This window comes from Microcaecilia unicolor, chromosome 8 (assembly GCF_901765095.1).
Source record: "Microcaecilia unicolor chromosome 8, aMicUni1.1, whole genome shotgun sequence".
NCBI lineage: Eukaryota > Metazoa > Chordata > Amphibia > Gymnophiona > Siphonopidae > Microcaecilia > Microcaecilia unicolor.
The window spans coordinates 173,445,240-173,460,055 of record NC_044038.1 but is presented as its reverse complement, the minus strand read 5'-3'; the positions used below and the strand labels follow the sequence as shown (position 1 = coordinate 173,460,055).

The 14,816-nt window shown below is 50.2% G+C and overlaps 1 protein-coding gene across 1 annotated transcript in view; it reads right to left on the bottom strand.

Annotated features, from left to right (window-relative positions):
- Window positions 1–14,816, bottom strand: part of RAD50 (RAD50 double strand break repair protein) — a 99,964-nt gene that overhangs the window by 49,421 nt on the left and 35,727 nt on the right. The gene's annotated exons all lie outside the window — the stretch shown is intronic.

Here is a 14,816-nt window from a genome sequence, read left to right as displayed (position 1 = left end):
AGCCTAACCATAGAGCTAAGTTGCAGATACATTCCATGAGTGTCAAATAGAGGAGTACCACATCCATCTGCGACACCTGTGCAACATCTGACATAGAATAAATCTATACCTCAGATCATTGCAACTTGTCCTACAACAAGTGCTGGGGGTGCACTACAGAGAAAACAGAATGAATTGCGCAACCCCGAAGAGTATAGCCAACTCAACAGCTACGCCATACATGAAACGCCCCAGTTAAGCCAAGAGCTGAACTACTGCCAAGAAAATGAGTGCCTATTTAGATTTTTTTTAAGTTTCAACATTTTTATTGATGACAATCAAAATTAGACATATTCCATATCTGGCCTTAATAACATAGCCACAACATAACATACATAACAAAAAGCTAGTGTAGAAATCTGTCATCAATTTTTGCTTTTTCCCCCCTTTTCATCCCCCCCCCCCCACTTCCTCCCCCCTCCCCCTACCCCTCCCTCTCGTGCCCCAGGGCTTGGACTCTGATAGTCCTAGGGCAACCCCCCCCTTCCCCCCTAGTGGAGCCATATATATCGTTTGGACGCTCTCTGGGACTCCTTATAGTATCCTCTTACCCCTTATTCAAAAGCAAGCTTCGCCCCTTAGGACTCAATGTCTGTAAATAGGGACCCCAAATCTGTGTGAACCGCGCTAAACTCTTCGGGGACCCCTTAGCCCCCCTAGCTTCCCAGGTAACCAGCAGATGTACTTGATTTCTCCAGTGCCAGTAGGCTGGCACCTCCGGTACAGTCCAGTATTGTAAGATGCTTTTCTGGGCCACCAAGCACAATTTACGGCTCAGGAGACGAGCTGTCTTAGAGCACCTACCAAATGCCCCTTGCGTATTCAGCACAAAGTGGTCCCAGGATCCTGTCACAGGGGTCCCCAACAGTTGAGTTAAGAATTTAGTAATCTCCCCCCAGAAAGCCTTCACTCCGGGGCATGCCCAGAAGGCATGATATAATGTGTATGGGTAATGGCCGCACTTAACACATGTGGCCCCTTGCAGGAAATCTACATGAGCCAATTGTTGCCCCGACATATAGGCCCGTAAAATAACTCTATACCCACTTTCCCGGAGCCTCTCGTCCTGGCTAATGGCTGGAATTCCCTGCAATGTGAGCCCCACATTCCAACCCGTTAATGATGTCCCCGATTCCTGTTCCCATTTTTGCTTGATTTCTGCAAAGTTTTTAGGGGGCTTACGCCTAATCAAAGCTCTATGGAGTGCTGACACTGACATTCCCGTGACTTCCAGTTCCCTGAAAAAATCTTGTAGTTTGCTTCCCAATCGTTGCCGTAGCAAGTCTGGATCTAATGCTGAAATGTAATGTTTAACTTGGGCATACGCAAACCTAGCCCCCCAAGCCACCCCGATCCGAGACTGTAATTCCTCGTACCCTATTAAATTCCCCTCTTCACTTAATAGGTGTTCAATCTTGGTTATTCCCATCCGCTCCCACTCCAAAAACGTTGGGTTATCTAGGCCTGGCATGAAAGCTGGATTCCCCCTGAGGGTCAACTGATCTGATGTCGAGGGACTCCCCCCCACTGCCTGTATTAGTCCCTTCCATGCCTCTCGAATGGACTGTAGCATCACACTATTCCTCAGGCAAAGTGGGAGTTGCTTACGTGTAAGATGTAACAACGAAAAAAGTTCATAAGGAGCAAAGAGTTCCCTTTCCATTTTTATGGGAGTGTAAGTGCAAGTTTGTGTGAACCAGTCCCCCAAGTGCCGGGTCAGGCAAGCCTGATTATATAAGGACAAGTCCGGTAACCCCAGACCACCCTGTCTCCAACCTCCTATCATGTATTTATATCGCAATTTAGGTTTCTTCCCCGCCCAGCAGAATTTACTGAAAGACTTATGTATACTTTTCAAGTCTTTGCGTGTCAATCGGATTGGTAATGTCTGTAACAGATACAGCCATTGTGGGAAGAGGATCATCTGTATCAAATTCACCCTTCCCCTCAGCGATAGGGGAAGAGGGCCCCACTTTTCCAGCTGCTTCTTAGTAACCCCCATAAAAGCCGTATAATTTATAACATGTAACTTCCTCAAGTCCAGGGTCAGCCTAATTCCCAAATATTTAAATGCGTCCTCCGCCCAACTCAGGGGAAAGTCTCTACCCATCTTACGCTTCACTCCTGCGGATGATGCCAATGCCTCTGATTTAGTTAGGTTTAACCGTAGGCCTGCAAAATCACCATATTCCTTTATAATTTCCATTAAAGCCGCAAAAGAGGCCTGCGGATCTGTTAACAGTACCAGTAGGTCATCCGCAAAAGCCGCAATTTTAAATTGAGACGACCCTACCTCTATTCCCTTTACCGATGGGGTATCTATAATATCCCGAATCAATGGGTCTAGAGACAGTACAAATAAAAGGGGGGACAGCGGGCATCCTTGTCTCGTTCCCCTGAATATCGGAAAGGTTCTTGATTCCATCCCGTTTACCAAAATCCTGGCCTGAGGGGAGTGGTATAGGGCCCGTACCGCTGACATAAACCGTCCGGTAAAGCCATATGCCTTCAGTGTGGCGAACAGGAAATCCCAATGGACCCTATCGAACGCCTTTTCAGCGTCGAAGCTTATAAGTAAGGACGGTGTCCCTTTCCTACCCCTTGTCTCCAATGCTGTTAAGATTTTTCTTAGGTTTTTTGCTACTGTTCGCCCCTCCACGAAACCCACCTGCGTCTCATGCACCAGCTCCGGCAACACCCTTGCCATACGATTGGCCATGAGCTTAGCCAGTATTTTCGCCTCTACATTTAGCAGAGAGATAGGCCGGTATGATTCTGGTTGCTCTGGGTCTTTACCTGGCTTTGGCAGCACTACAATCTGCGCCAACGCCAAATGAGGCGGCAATTCCTCCCTGTCGATTATTCTGTTAAAATATCGAGTCAGGGTTGGTATTATGTCTTCCCCCAGCATCTTATAAAATTCTATACGTAATCCATCCGGGCCGGGCGCTTTGAGTAATTGGCTCCTCTCTATTACCACCGCTACCTCTTCTTCCTGCACAGGGCGATTTAATTCCTGCACCTCTTGCTGTCTCAGGGAGGGCAAGTTAAGATTGTTCAGATAATTAATCCCTTGGAGCCCCTGGTCCAAAGGTTGTTCATACAATTGACTGTAAAACTTAAGGAAAACCTCACAAATAGCCCCATCGGCCCGCACTTTCCCTCCTTGACCATCCTTTAACTGAAGCACCCTACCTCCCCCCCCTTTTGGGCGCGCCAATCTGGCCAATAAGCGACCTGTCTTATTTCCATGCTTGTACAGCTGGTATTTATAATAGGTTAAGGATTTGGCAGCTCTTTGGTGTAACAGCTCATTAAGCGCCACTTGTAATTCCATTAAACGCGCTCTATGCTCCCCCTTATGCGTTCGACCAAACAGTTGCCTGGCCCTGCACACTTGGGCACTTAATCTCAGTATTTCCCTGTTCCGTGCTGAGCGTGTGAAATGTGTGTAGCTAATTACTTCCCCGCGAAGCACCGCTTTCGCGGCATCCCAGAACAATACCGGATTGTCCCTATGTTCCCTATTTGATGACTCATATGCTCGCCAGCACTCCCTAAGCTTCTCTCTCAACCCCACGTCTCTATACATCTCCACTGGGAATCTCCACGAACCCTGTCTATGAGCCCTGGGTCCCATCTCCCAGTCCATGCTAACCCAGGCATGATCCGAGATTGTATAAGGTCCAATTTCCGTCTTAGTTATTTTGCTAAATAAATCCTGTGAAGTTAGGATGTAATCAATTCGTGCCTGGGTGTCATGTGCACGGGAGAGGTGTGTGTAGTCCTGTTCCATGGGGTGCAAAGTGCGCCAGATATCAATCAAATCTAATAGGTTCCCCAATCTTTTTAAGCCTTTATTTGATGCCCCCAAGTCGCTGCGAGCTCCTTGAGAACAGTCAAGTTGGGGGTCCCACACCGTATTAAAGTCTCCGCCCACTACTACCGGTACTCCTGGGTGATCCACTAGGTGTCCCACCACCTCTTGATAAAACTTCTTATCATATTGGTTGGGGGCATAAATATTACCAAGTAAGATTTTTTGACCCTTGCTCTCCATTTCCACCACTACATATCTCCCCCCCTGGTCCACATATATGGGTTTGATCGCTGCTGCTACCCCCTTACGAAATAACACCGCCACCCCCCTTTTTTTCCCTTGGGCTGCCGCTGCCACACACTCCCCCACCCACCACGTTTTTAATTTAGCATGTTCCGCCTGACTGAGATGGGTTTCTTGCAATAGGGCAATATCAACCTTATGTCTCTGTAGGTGCTGTAAAATTTTTGTTCTTTTTATTGGGGAGTTAATGCCTCCAACATTCCATGTTACCAACTTTACCATATTTGTGGTGCTGTGAGACACTCAATGATAGCATCCCTATAACGAGACTCGAGCAGGCGTCCCAGCCTCCGCCCCCCCAAGTCCACGCTCGTCCTCCCAAATTTATTCCACTTGTCTCTTAGCTTTCTGCAGATTTGTTTGCCCCTTAAGCGTCCGTCTCCATATCGTATTAATTCTTGATAAGCTCCACTATTCCCCCAACTCCCCATCCCCCTCCCTCCCCCCCTCTCCCCACCCCCTTTCTGTACCCTACCCCCCAGTTCCCTTGCTCCCTGCCTGGGAACCATCACGTGTAGACACCCCCTCCCCCCCTCCCATTTTCTCAGATTCCCCTCCGATTTTACATCCCTATTCCTCATCATATCCCCCAACAGTAATCAGATTTTGTCCCTCTTATACAACAAAACATTTTCAACTGTTCAACACTTAAACATTAATACTTCCAAACCCAACCTTAACTCAATTTCCGCATTTTTTCGTAGCTTACACTACCCAAACCTATGCATTCAGGTCGCTGTCCTCCATTTTGATTATGGCTCCTGCCAGCTCGTGTTCCACCCTCCGTTCAGGTCGCCGCGCCTTCTTCTGCTTTGTCCGCAAGCTCTGTTTCCAGTTGGGTTACAAAGTCCTTCGCTTCCTCAGCTGACTCAAATGACCTTGTTGTCCCCTTGTATGTTACCCTCAGTGTAGCCGGATACGTTAAAGTAAACCGCACCTTCATGGCATACAGTTTAGCACACAGGCCTGAGAACGCTCTCCTCCTCCCTGAGACTCCAGCTGAATAGTCTTGAAAACACAGGACTCTTTTATTTTCATATGTTAGAGCACCCTCCGATCTTGAGGCCTAAAGAATATATTGTTTGTGTGCAAAGTTCAGCACTTTCATTATAATCACTCGCGGTCTGGAGCCCTCTGCCTGGCGGGGACCTATGCGATGTGCTCTCTCTATTCTGAGGGGGCCCATACTGGCAGGGAAGTCAATCTTGTCTGTCAGCCATCGTTCCATCGTATTTGCCAGATCTTTTCCCCCCAGGGCCTCTGGGATCCCCACCAAGCGCAAGTTGTTTCTCCTGGATCGATTCTCCAGGTCTTCTACTTTTTGCTCCAAGTCCAACAGCCGTTTCTTGAGGCTTTTCTGCTCTCCTTCCACTTCCGTTACTCTGTCCTCCACCTGGCTGGTTCTGGTCTGAAACGCCACACATTCTTGGGTCAGGTCATCCATGCGCTCCTGCAGTCTCTCCAGTTTTGTGTCTAGCGGTGTCAACCGCCTCTCCAGCATCTCCTCTAGCACCGCGGTCATCTCCGAGGTTATCTCCGCGACCCATGCAGAGGCGACAGAAGAACCGGCGCTCTGCATCGGAGACGCCATCTTGGCTTCCGCCGGTTTGTTTCTGAGCTTCTCTTTTTGCGCCGCTTTCGATGCCATTTCGGGACTCCCGATTCTCCCGCTTGACTGCACGGCGTTCCGCCCGTTGTCAAATTTTTTATTTTGGGTTTTTTATGTTCGGTTCAATGCGCAGGGGGAGAGTTCAGGGGCCGGAGAGCTCTTCACATGCGACCTCTCTCCGGCATGGCGTCACGTGATCTCCGCCTATTTAGATTTTTAAAGGGAAAGCTTGCAGATCTAACCCCAACTGCATTGGTCAGCACAGCAACACAGCAGATACTCTGAAAAGAAGGAGCTCTGGCTACAAGTGTGCCAGAGAGGACAAATCTGGAACTCCATAAACCTGGAAGATATAATGGGGCAATCTGACAAATTGAAGAGATGCAAATCACCTGGACTGGATGGTATACATCCCAGAGTACTGATAGAATTGAAAAACGAACTTGCAGAGCTATTGTTAGCAATATGTAATTTATCTTTAAAATCAAGCATGGTACCGGAAGATCGGAGGGTGGCCAATGTAAGAGCTGATCTGGAAAATTATAGATTGATGAGCCTGACATTGTTGCCGGGTAAAATGGTAGATACTGTTATAAAGAACAAAATTACAGAGCATATACATAAACATAGACTAATGAGACAAAGCCAACATGGATTTAGTCAAGGGATATCTTGCCAAACCAATCTATTACATTTCTTTGAAGGGGTGAATAAACGTGGATAAAGGTGAGCCAGATGATATTGTGTATCTGGATTTTCAAAAGGCATTTGACAAAGTACCTCATGAAAGACTCCTGAGGAAATTAGAAAGTCACGGGATAGGAGGTAATGTCCTGTTGTGGATTAAAATCTAGTTAAAAAGATAGAAAACAGAGAGTAGGGTCAAATGGTTAGTATTCTCAGTGGAAAAGGGTAGTTAGTGGGGTTCCCCAGGGGTCTGTGCTGGGAATAACCAGTGAGGTAATTAAATTTGCTGATGACAAAGTTATTCAAAGTTGTTAAATCGCAAGAGGATTGTGAAAAATTGCAAGAGTACCTTACAAGACTGGGAGACTGGGCATATAAAAAGGCAGATGATGTTTAATGTGAGCAAGTGCAAAGTGATGCAAAGTTCCACATCAGGAATCACCGCCCAGGAAAAGGATCTATCGTGGATGATATGTTGATACCCTCTGCTAAGTATGCAGTGGCAGCTAAGAAAGCAAATAGAATGTTAGGAATTATTAGGAAAGGAATGAAAAGTAAAAATGAGAATGTTATAATACTTTTGTATTGCTCCATGGTGCGACCACACTGCGAATACTGTGTGCAATTCTGGTCACTGCATCTCAAAAAAGATAAAGTGGAATTAGAAAAGGTACAGAGAAGGGCGACAAAAATGATAAAGGGATTGGGACGTCTTCCCTATGAGGAAAGGCTAAAGCAGCTAGGGCTCTTCATCTTGGAGAAGAGACTGCTGAGGTGGTTCCCGAACTTGGTGCTGGAGGCACCTCAGCCAGTCAGGTTTTCAGGATACCCACAATGAATATTCATGAGAGAGATTTGCATGCAGTGGAGGTAGTGAATGCAAATCTCTCTTAAGAATATTCATGGAGGATATCCTGAAAATCTGACTGGCTGGGATGCCTCCAGGACTAGGTTTGGGAACCACTGCCATAAGCCATTATTAAGATGGGAAAATCTACTGCTTATTTATAGGGTAAGCAGCATAAAACCTATTTTACTGTTCTGGGATCTTGCCAGGTACTTGTTACCATTGATTGGCCACTGTTGGAAACAGGATACTGGGCTTGATGAACCTTGGGTCTGTCCCAGTATGGCAATGTTAGGTTCTTAACAGCCAACTGCCAAGAACGAACCAAAGAAGCAGACCCAGATCTAGTAGCCTGGGCGACAAAGGAAGGAAACTTACCTCAATTTTTTCCCCAGAAAGAAACAGGGGCATTTGGTCCCTCCAAATATCATCCAGTTTCCAGTACAGTCATATCTTCACATTCTGAAAGATTAAATGAAGGAAGGAAAGCAGGACAGGGACCTGACACCACCAGGTTTCACCCCAGCTCCAAGAATGCTCAGCATATCGTAAGGGAGCTTCTTCCTGTTGGTAGGATTTTCTGTTCAACCGACGCTTAGGAATCCCCTAGGTCAGGAGCTAACTGAGAAGCACCAGATGGGAGCTGCACATATCATCCACCATCTGCTGGAGACAGAATATACTGAACATTCTACAGCTACACAAGGCCCTAAAAGGACGAATCACACAAAACTACTTTCTATTTCTGTCTCCATCCGCTGGTGGACAGGCACAACTACCTATTTGTCTAGACTGGTCTGGTAAGGGCAACAAGGAAATGTTTTTTTAATGGAAGTGATCTTACAGAAGCATAATACTCTCACATAAGTACAAAAGCATTGCAAAACTGGGATAGACCAAAGGTCCATCAAGCCCAGTATCCTGTTTCCAACAGTGGCCAATCCAGGTCACAATCACCTGGCAAGATCCCAAAAGAGTAAAACAGATTTTATGCTGCTTATCCCAGACATAAGCAGTGGATTTTTCCAAGTCCACCTTAATAATGGTTTGTGAACTTTCTTTTAGGAGCTTGTCCAAACCTTTTTAAACCCTGCTAAGCTAACTGTTTTTAACACATTTTTTGGCAACGAATTCCAGAGTTTAATTTCATGTTGAGTGAAGAAATATTGCTCTGGTTTGTTTTAAATTTATTACTTAAGTAGCTTCACTGCATGTCCCATAGTCTTTGCATTTTGGAAAGAGTAAACAAGCGATTCACATCTACCTGTTCCACTCCATTCAGTAATGCAGTAGTACTCGCTGTGAGACAGTCCCCAAGAGATCTGTTTATGATTACAGTGTGAGCAACTGGCCCTTCTGCCAAGTTCTGACAGGCATTAGAGCAGGGATCTTCAAATCCAGCCCTCAAGGTCTACAACCCAGTCTGGTTTTCAGGATTTCCACAGTGAATGTCTGAGATCTATTTGCATTCACTGCTTCCGTTGTATGCAAATAGATCCCATACATATTCATTGTGGAAATCCTGTAAAGCAGGATGGGTTGTGGACCAATCAGGACCCCTGCACTAGAGTATCATCACCTCCATGCAGAGCTGAAGAAACTTTCAGAAAAACTCAGTACAGGGCTTGCCTGCTGGTGAATGTGTTCACAGACTACACCTCCCATAGATTCCATGGTAACAGAAAGATCATGCCAGAGAAGGGGAGGGACCAAGACAAGGCCTGGCTTAAAGGCCTCATTCAGACACTTGCAGAAGTTGCTGCTATGGCATAGCTAAACATAAAGCAGCCATGCACATCTCTTCCTGGAATGGCCTCCTAGTGTGAAGAAAATGGGAAAAAAAGTCTGATTCATTAATCCAGAACTGAATGGTGGAATACACAGAAGGCTTCAGTCACAGATGACACTATGGTAAAGTGAATGCTACATACCTGTAGAAGGTATTCTCCGAGGACAGCAGGCTGATTGTTCTCACTGATGGGTTGACGTCCTCGGCAGCCCCCTCCATCGGAAAGTTTACTAGCAAAGGCCTTTGCTAGTCCTCGCGCGCCCATGCGCACCGCGCATGCGCGGCCGTCTTCCCGCCCGAAACCGGCTCGAGCCGGCCAGTCCAGTATGTAGCAAGACAATACACTTCAAAGGAAGACTCAACTCCAAAGGGGAGGCGGGCGGGTTTGTGAGAACAATCAGCCTGCTGTCCTCGGAGAATACCTTCTACAGGTATGTAGCATTCGCTTTCTCCGAGGACAAGCAGGCTGCTTGTTCTCACTGATGGGGTATCCCTAGCCCCCAGGCTCACTCAAAACAACAACCATGGTCAATTGGGCCTCGCAACGGCGAGGACATTAATGAGATTGACCTAAAAAATTTACCAACTAACTGAGAGTGCAGCCTGGAACAGAACAAACAGGGCCCTCGGGGGGTGGAGTTGGATCCTAAAGCCCAAACAGGTTCTGAAGAACTGACTGCCCGAACCGACTGTCGCGTCGGGTATCCTGCTGCAGGCAGTAATGAGATGTGAATGTGTGGACAGATGACCACGTCGCAGCTTTGCAAATTTCTTCAATAGAGGCTGACTTCAAGTGGGCTACCGATGCAGCCATGGCTCTAACATTATGAGCCGTGACATGACCCTCAAGAGTCAGCCCCGCCTGGGCGTAAGTGAAGGAAATGCAATCTGCTAGCCAATTGGATATGGTGCGTTTCCCTACAGCCACTCCCCTCCTATTGGGGTCAAAAGAAACAAACAATTGGGCGGACTGTCTGTGGGGCTGTGTCCGCTCCAGATAGAAGGCCAATGCTCTCTTGCAGTCCAATGTGTGCAGCTGACGTTCAGCAGGGCAGGAATGAGGACGGGGAAAGAAGGTTGGCAAGACAATTGACTGGTTTAGATGGAACTCCGACACGACCTTTGGCAAGAACTTAGGGTGAGTGCGGAGGACTACTCTGTTATGATGAAATTTGGTGTAAGGGGCCTGGGCTACCAGGGCCTGAAGCTCACTGACTCTACGAGCTGAAGTAACTGCCACCAAGAAAAAGACCTTCCAAGTCAAGTACTTCAGATGGCAGGAATTCAGTGGCTCGAAAGGAGGTTTCATCAGCTGGGTGAGAACGACATTGAGATCCCATGACACTGTAGGAGGCTTGACAGGGGGCTTTGACAACAGCAAGCCTCTCATGAAGCGAACAACTAAAGGCTGTCCTGAGATCGGCTTACCTTCCACATGGTAATGGTAAGCACTGATTGCACTAAGGTGAACCCTTACAGAGTTGGTCTTGAGACCAGACTCAGACAAGTGCAGAAGGTATTCAAGCAGGGTCTGTGTAGGACAAGAGCGAGGATCTAGGGCCTTGCTGTCACACCAGACGGCAAACCTCCTCCAATGGAAGAAGTAACTTCTCTTAGTGGAATCTTTCCTGGAAGCAAGCAAGATGCGGGAGACACCCTCTGACAGACCCAAAGAGGCAAAGTCTACGCCCTCAACATCCAGGCCGTAAGAGCCAGCGACTGGAGGCTGGGATGCAGAAGTGCCCCTTCGTCCTGTGTGATGAGGGTCGGAAAACACTCCAATCTCCACGGTTCTTCGGAGGACAACTCCAGAAGAAGAGGGAACCAGATCTGACGCGGCCAAAAAGGAGCAATCAGAATCATGGTGCCTCGGTCTTGCTTGAGTTTCAACAAAGTCTTCCCCACCAGAGGTATGGGAGGATAAGCATACAGCAGACCCTCCCCCCAGTCCAGGAGGAAGGCATCCGATGCCAGTCTGCCGGGGGCCTGAAGCCTGGAACAGAACTGAGGGACTTTGTGGTTCACTCGAGATGCGAAGAGATCTACCAAGGGGGTGCCCCACACCTGGAAGATCTGTCGTACCACACGGGAATTGAGCGACCACTCGTGAGGTTGCATAATCCTGCTCAACCTGTCGGCCAGACTGTTGTTTACGCCTGCCAGATATGTGGCTTGGAGCCCCATGCCGTGACGGCGAGCCCAGAGCCACATGCTGACGGCTTCCTGACACAGGGGGCGAGATCCGGTGCCCCCCTGCTTGTTGACATAGTACATGGCAACCTGGTTGTCTGTCTGAATTTGGATAATTTGGTGGGACAGCCGATCTCTGAAAGCCTTCAGAGCGTTCCAGATCGCTCGTAACTCCAGAAGATTGATCTGCAGATCGCGTTCCTGGAGGGACCAGCTTCCTTGGGTGTGAAGCCCATCGACATGAGCTCCCCATCCCAGGAGGGACGCATCCGTGGTCAGCACCTTTTGTGGCTGAGGAATTTGGAAGGGACGTCCCAGAGTCAAATTGGAGCAAATCGTCCACCAATATAGGGATTTGAGAAAACTCGTGGACAGGTGGATCACGTCCTCTAGACCCCCGGCGGCCTGATACCACTGGGAGGCTAGGGTCCATTGAGTAGATCTCATGTGAAGGCGGGCCATGGGAGTCACATGAACTGTGGAGGCCATGTGGCCCAGCAATCTCAACATCTGCCGAGCTGTGATCTGCTGGGACGCTCGCACCCGCGAGACGAGGGACAACAAGTTGTTGGCTCTCGTCTCTGGGAGATAGGCGCGAGCCGTCCGAGAATCCAGCAGAGCTCCTATGAATTCGAGTTTCTGCACTGGGAGAAGATGGGACTTTGGATAATTTATCACAAACCCCAGTAGCTCCAGGAGGCGAATAGTCATCTGCATGGACTGCAGGGCTCCTGCCTCGGATGTGTTCTTCACCAGCCAATCGTCGAGATATGGGAACACGTGCACCCCCAGCCTGCGAAGTGCCGCTGCTACTACAGCCAAGCACTTTGTGAACACCCTGGGCGCAGAGGCGAGCCCAAAGGGTAGCACACAGTACTGGAAGTGGCGTGTGCCCAGCTGAAATTGCAGATACTGTCTGTGAGCTGGCAGTATCGGGATGTGAGTGTAGGCATCCTTCAAGTCCAGAGAGCATAGCCAATCGTTTTGCTGAATCATGGGGAGGAGGGTGCCCAGGGAAAGCATCCTGAACTTTTCTTTTACGAGATATTTGTTCAGGGCCCTTAGGTCTAGGATGGGACGCATCCCCCCTGTCTTCTTTTCCACAAGGAAGTACCTGGAATAGAATCCCAGCCCTTCCTGCCCGGATGGCACGGGCTCGACCGCATTGGCGCTGAGAAGGGCGGAGAGTTCCTCTGCAAGTACCTGCTTGTGCTGGAAGCTGTAAGACTGAGCTCCCGGTGGACAATTTGGAGGTTTTGAGGCCAAATTGAGGGTGTATCCTTGCCGGACTATCTGCAGAACCCACTGATCGGAGGTTATGAGAGGCCACCTTTGGTGAAAAGCTATCAACCTCCCCCCGACCGGCAGGTCGCCCGGCACTGACACTGGGATGTCGGCTATGCCCTGCTGGAGCCAGTCAAAAGCTCGCCCCTTGCTTTTGCTGGGGAGCCGCGGGGCCTTGCTGAGGCGCACGCTGCTGACGAGAGCGAGCGCGCTGGGGCTTAGCCTGGGCCGCAGGCTGTCGGGAAGGAGGATTGTACCTACGCTTACCAGAAGCATAGGGACCAGTCTTCCTTCCCCCGAAAAATCTTCTACCTGTAGAGGTAGATGCTGAAGGCTGCCGGCGGGAGAACTTGTCGAATGCGGTGTCCCGCTGGTGGAGAGACTCTACCACCTGCTCGACTTTTTCCCCAAAAATGTTGTCCGCACGGCAAGGCGAGTCCGCAATCCGCTGCTGGAGTCTATTCTCCAGGTCGGCGGCACGCAGCCATGAGAGCCTGCGCATCACCACACCTTGAGCAGCGGCCCTGGACGCAACATCAAAAGTGTCATAAACTCCTCTGGCCAGGAATTTTCTGCACGCCTTCAGCTGCCTGACCACCTCCTGAAAAGGCTTGGCTTGCTCAGGGGGAAGAGCATCAACCAAGCCCGCCAACTGCCGCACATTGTTCCGCATGTGTATGCTCGTGTAGAGCTGGTAAGACTGGATCTTGGCCACGAGCATAGAAGAATGGTAGGCCTTCCTCCCAAAGGAGTCTAAGGTTCTAGGGTCTTTGCCCGGGGGCGCCGAAGCATGCTCCCTAGAACTCTTAGCCTTCTTTAGGGCCAAATCCACAACTCCAGAGTCATGAGGCAACTGAGTGCGCATCAGCTCTGGGTCCCCATGGATCCGGTACTGGGACTCGATCTTCTTGGGAATGTGGGGATTACTTAATGGCTTGGTCCAGTTCGCAAGCAATGTCTTTTTCAGGACATGATGCAAGGGAACAGTGGACGCTTCCTTAGGTGGAGAAGGATAGTCCAGGAGCTCAAACATTTCAGCCCTGGCCTCGTCCTCCACAACCACCGGGAAGGGGATGGCCGTAGACATCTCCCGGACAAAGGAAGCGAAAGACAGACTCTCAGGAGGAGAAAGCTGCCTTTCAGGAGAGGGAGTGGGATCAGAAGGAAGACCCTCAGACTCCTCGTCAGAGAAATATCTGGGGTCTTCTTCGTCCTCCCACGAGGCCTCACCCTCGGTGTCAGACACAAGTTCACGGACCTGTGTCTGCAACCTCGCCCGGCTCGACTCCGTGGAGCCACGTCCACGATGGGGGCGTCGAGAGGTAGACTCCCTCGCCCGCATCGGCGAAGCTCCCTCCGCCGACGTAGTCGGGAAGCCTTCCTGGGAGGTGGCCGCGGTCGGCACCGCACGCGGTACCGACGTCGGGGACCTCAACCTGGGCGATGGAACAGCCGGCGCCACGCTCGACGGTACCGGAGGCGCAAGCACCGCCGGTACCGGAGGGGTAGGGCGCAACAGCTCTCCCAGAATCTCTGGGAGAACGGCCCGGAGGCTCTCGTTCAGAGTGGCTGCAGAAAAAGGCTGAGAGGTCGATGCAGGCGTCGACGTCAGAACCTGTTCCGGGCGAGGAGGCTGCTCCGGGCTGTCCTGAGTGGAGCGCATCGACACCTCCTGAACAGAGGGTGAGCGGTCCTCTCGGTGCCGATGCCTGCTGGGTGCCGAATCCCTCGGCGACCCAGAGCTCTCGGTGCCGACACGGGGAGGAGACCGGTGTCGATGCTTCTTCGACTTCTTCCGAAGCATGTCACCGGAGCTCCCCGGCACCGACGAGGAGGACGTAGAATCCATCCGTCGCTTCCTCGGGGCCGAGACCGAAGAGGGTCGATCCCGGGGGGGCTGTACCGCAGGAGCCCTCAGTGTAGGAGGAGACCCACCCGAAGGCTCACCGCCACCAGCAGGGGAATGGACAGCCATCACCTGCACTCCTGACGATGCACCTCCGTCCGACGACATCAGCAGACGAAGTCTCGGTACCACCGACGTCGATGCAGTCGCCCGATGCCTCGGCGCCGATGCAGAGGTCCGATGCCTCGATGCAGTCGATGGAGCGGCAGCCAAGGAAGATGGTCCGGACGCTGACGACGTCGATGCACTCGATGCCTCCGGTGCCGATGTCGACGAAGAGCCCGAGAACAAAACGTTCCACTGGGCTAATCTCGCTACCTGAGTCCGCCTTTGTAACAGGGA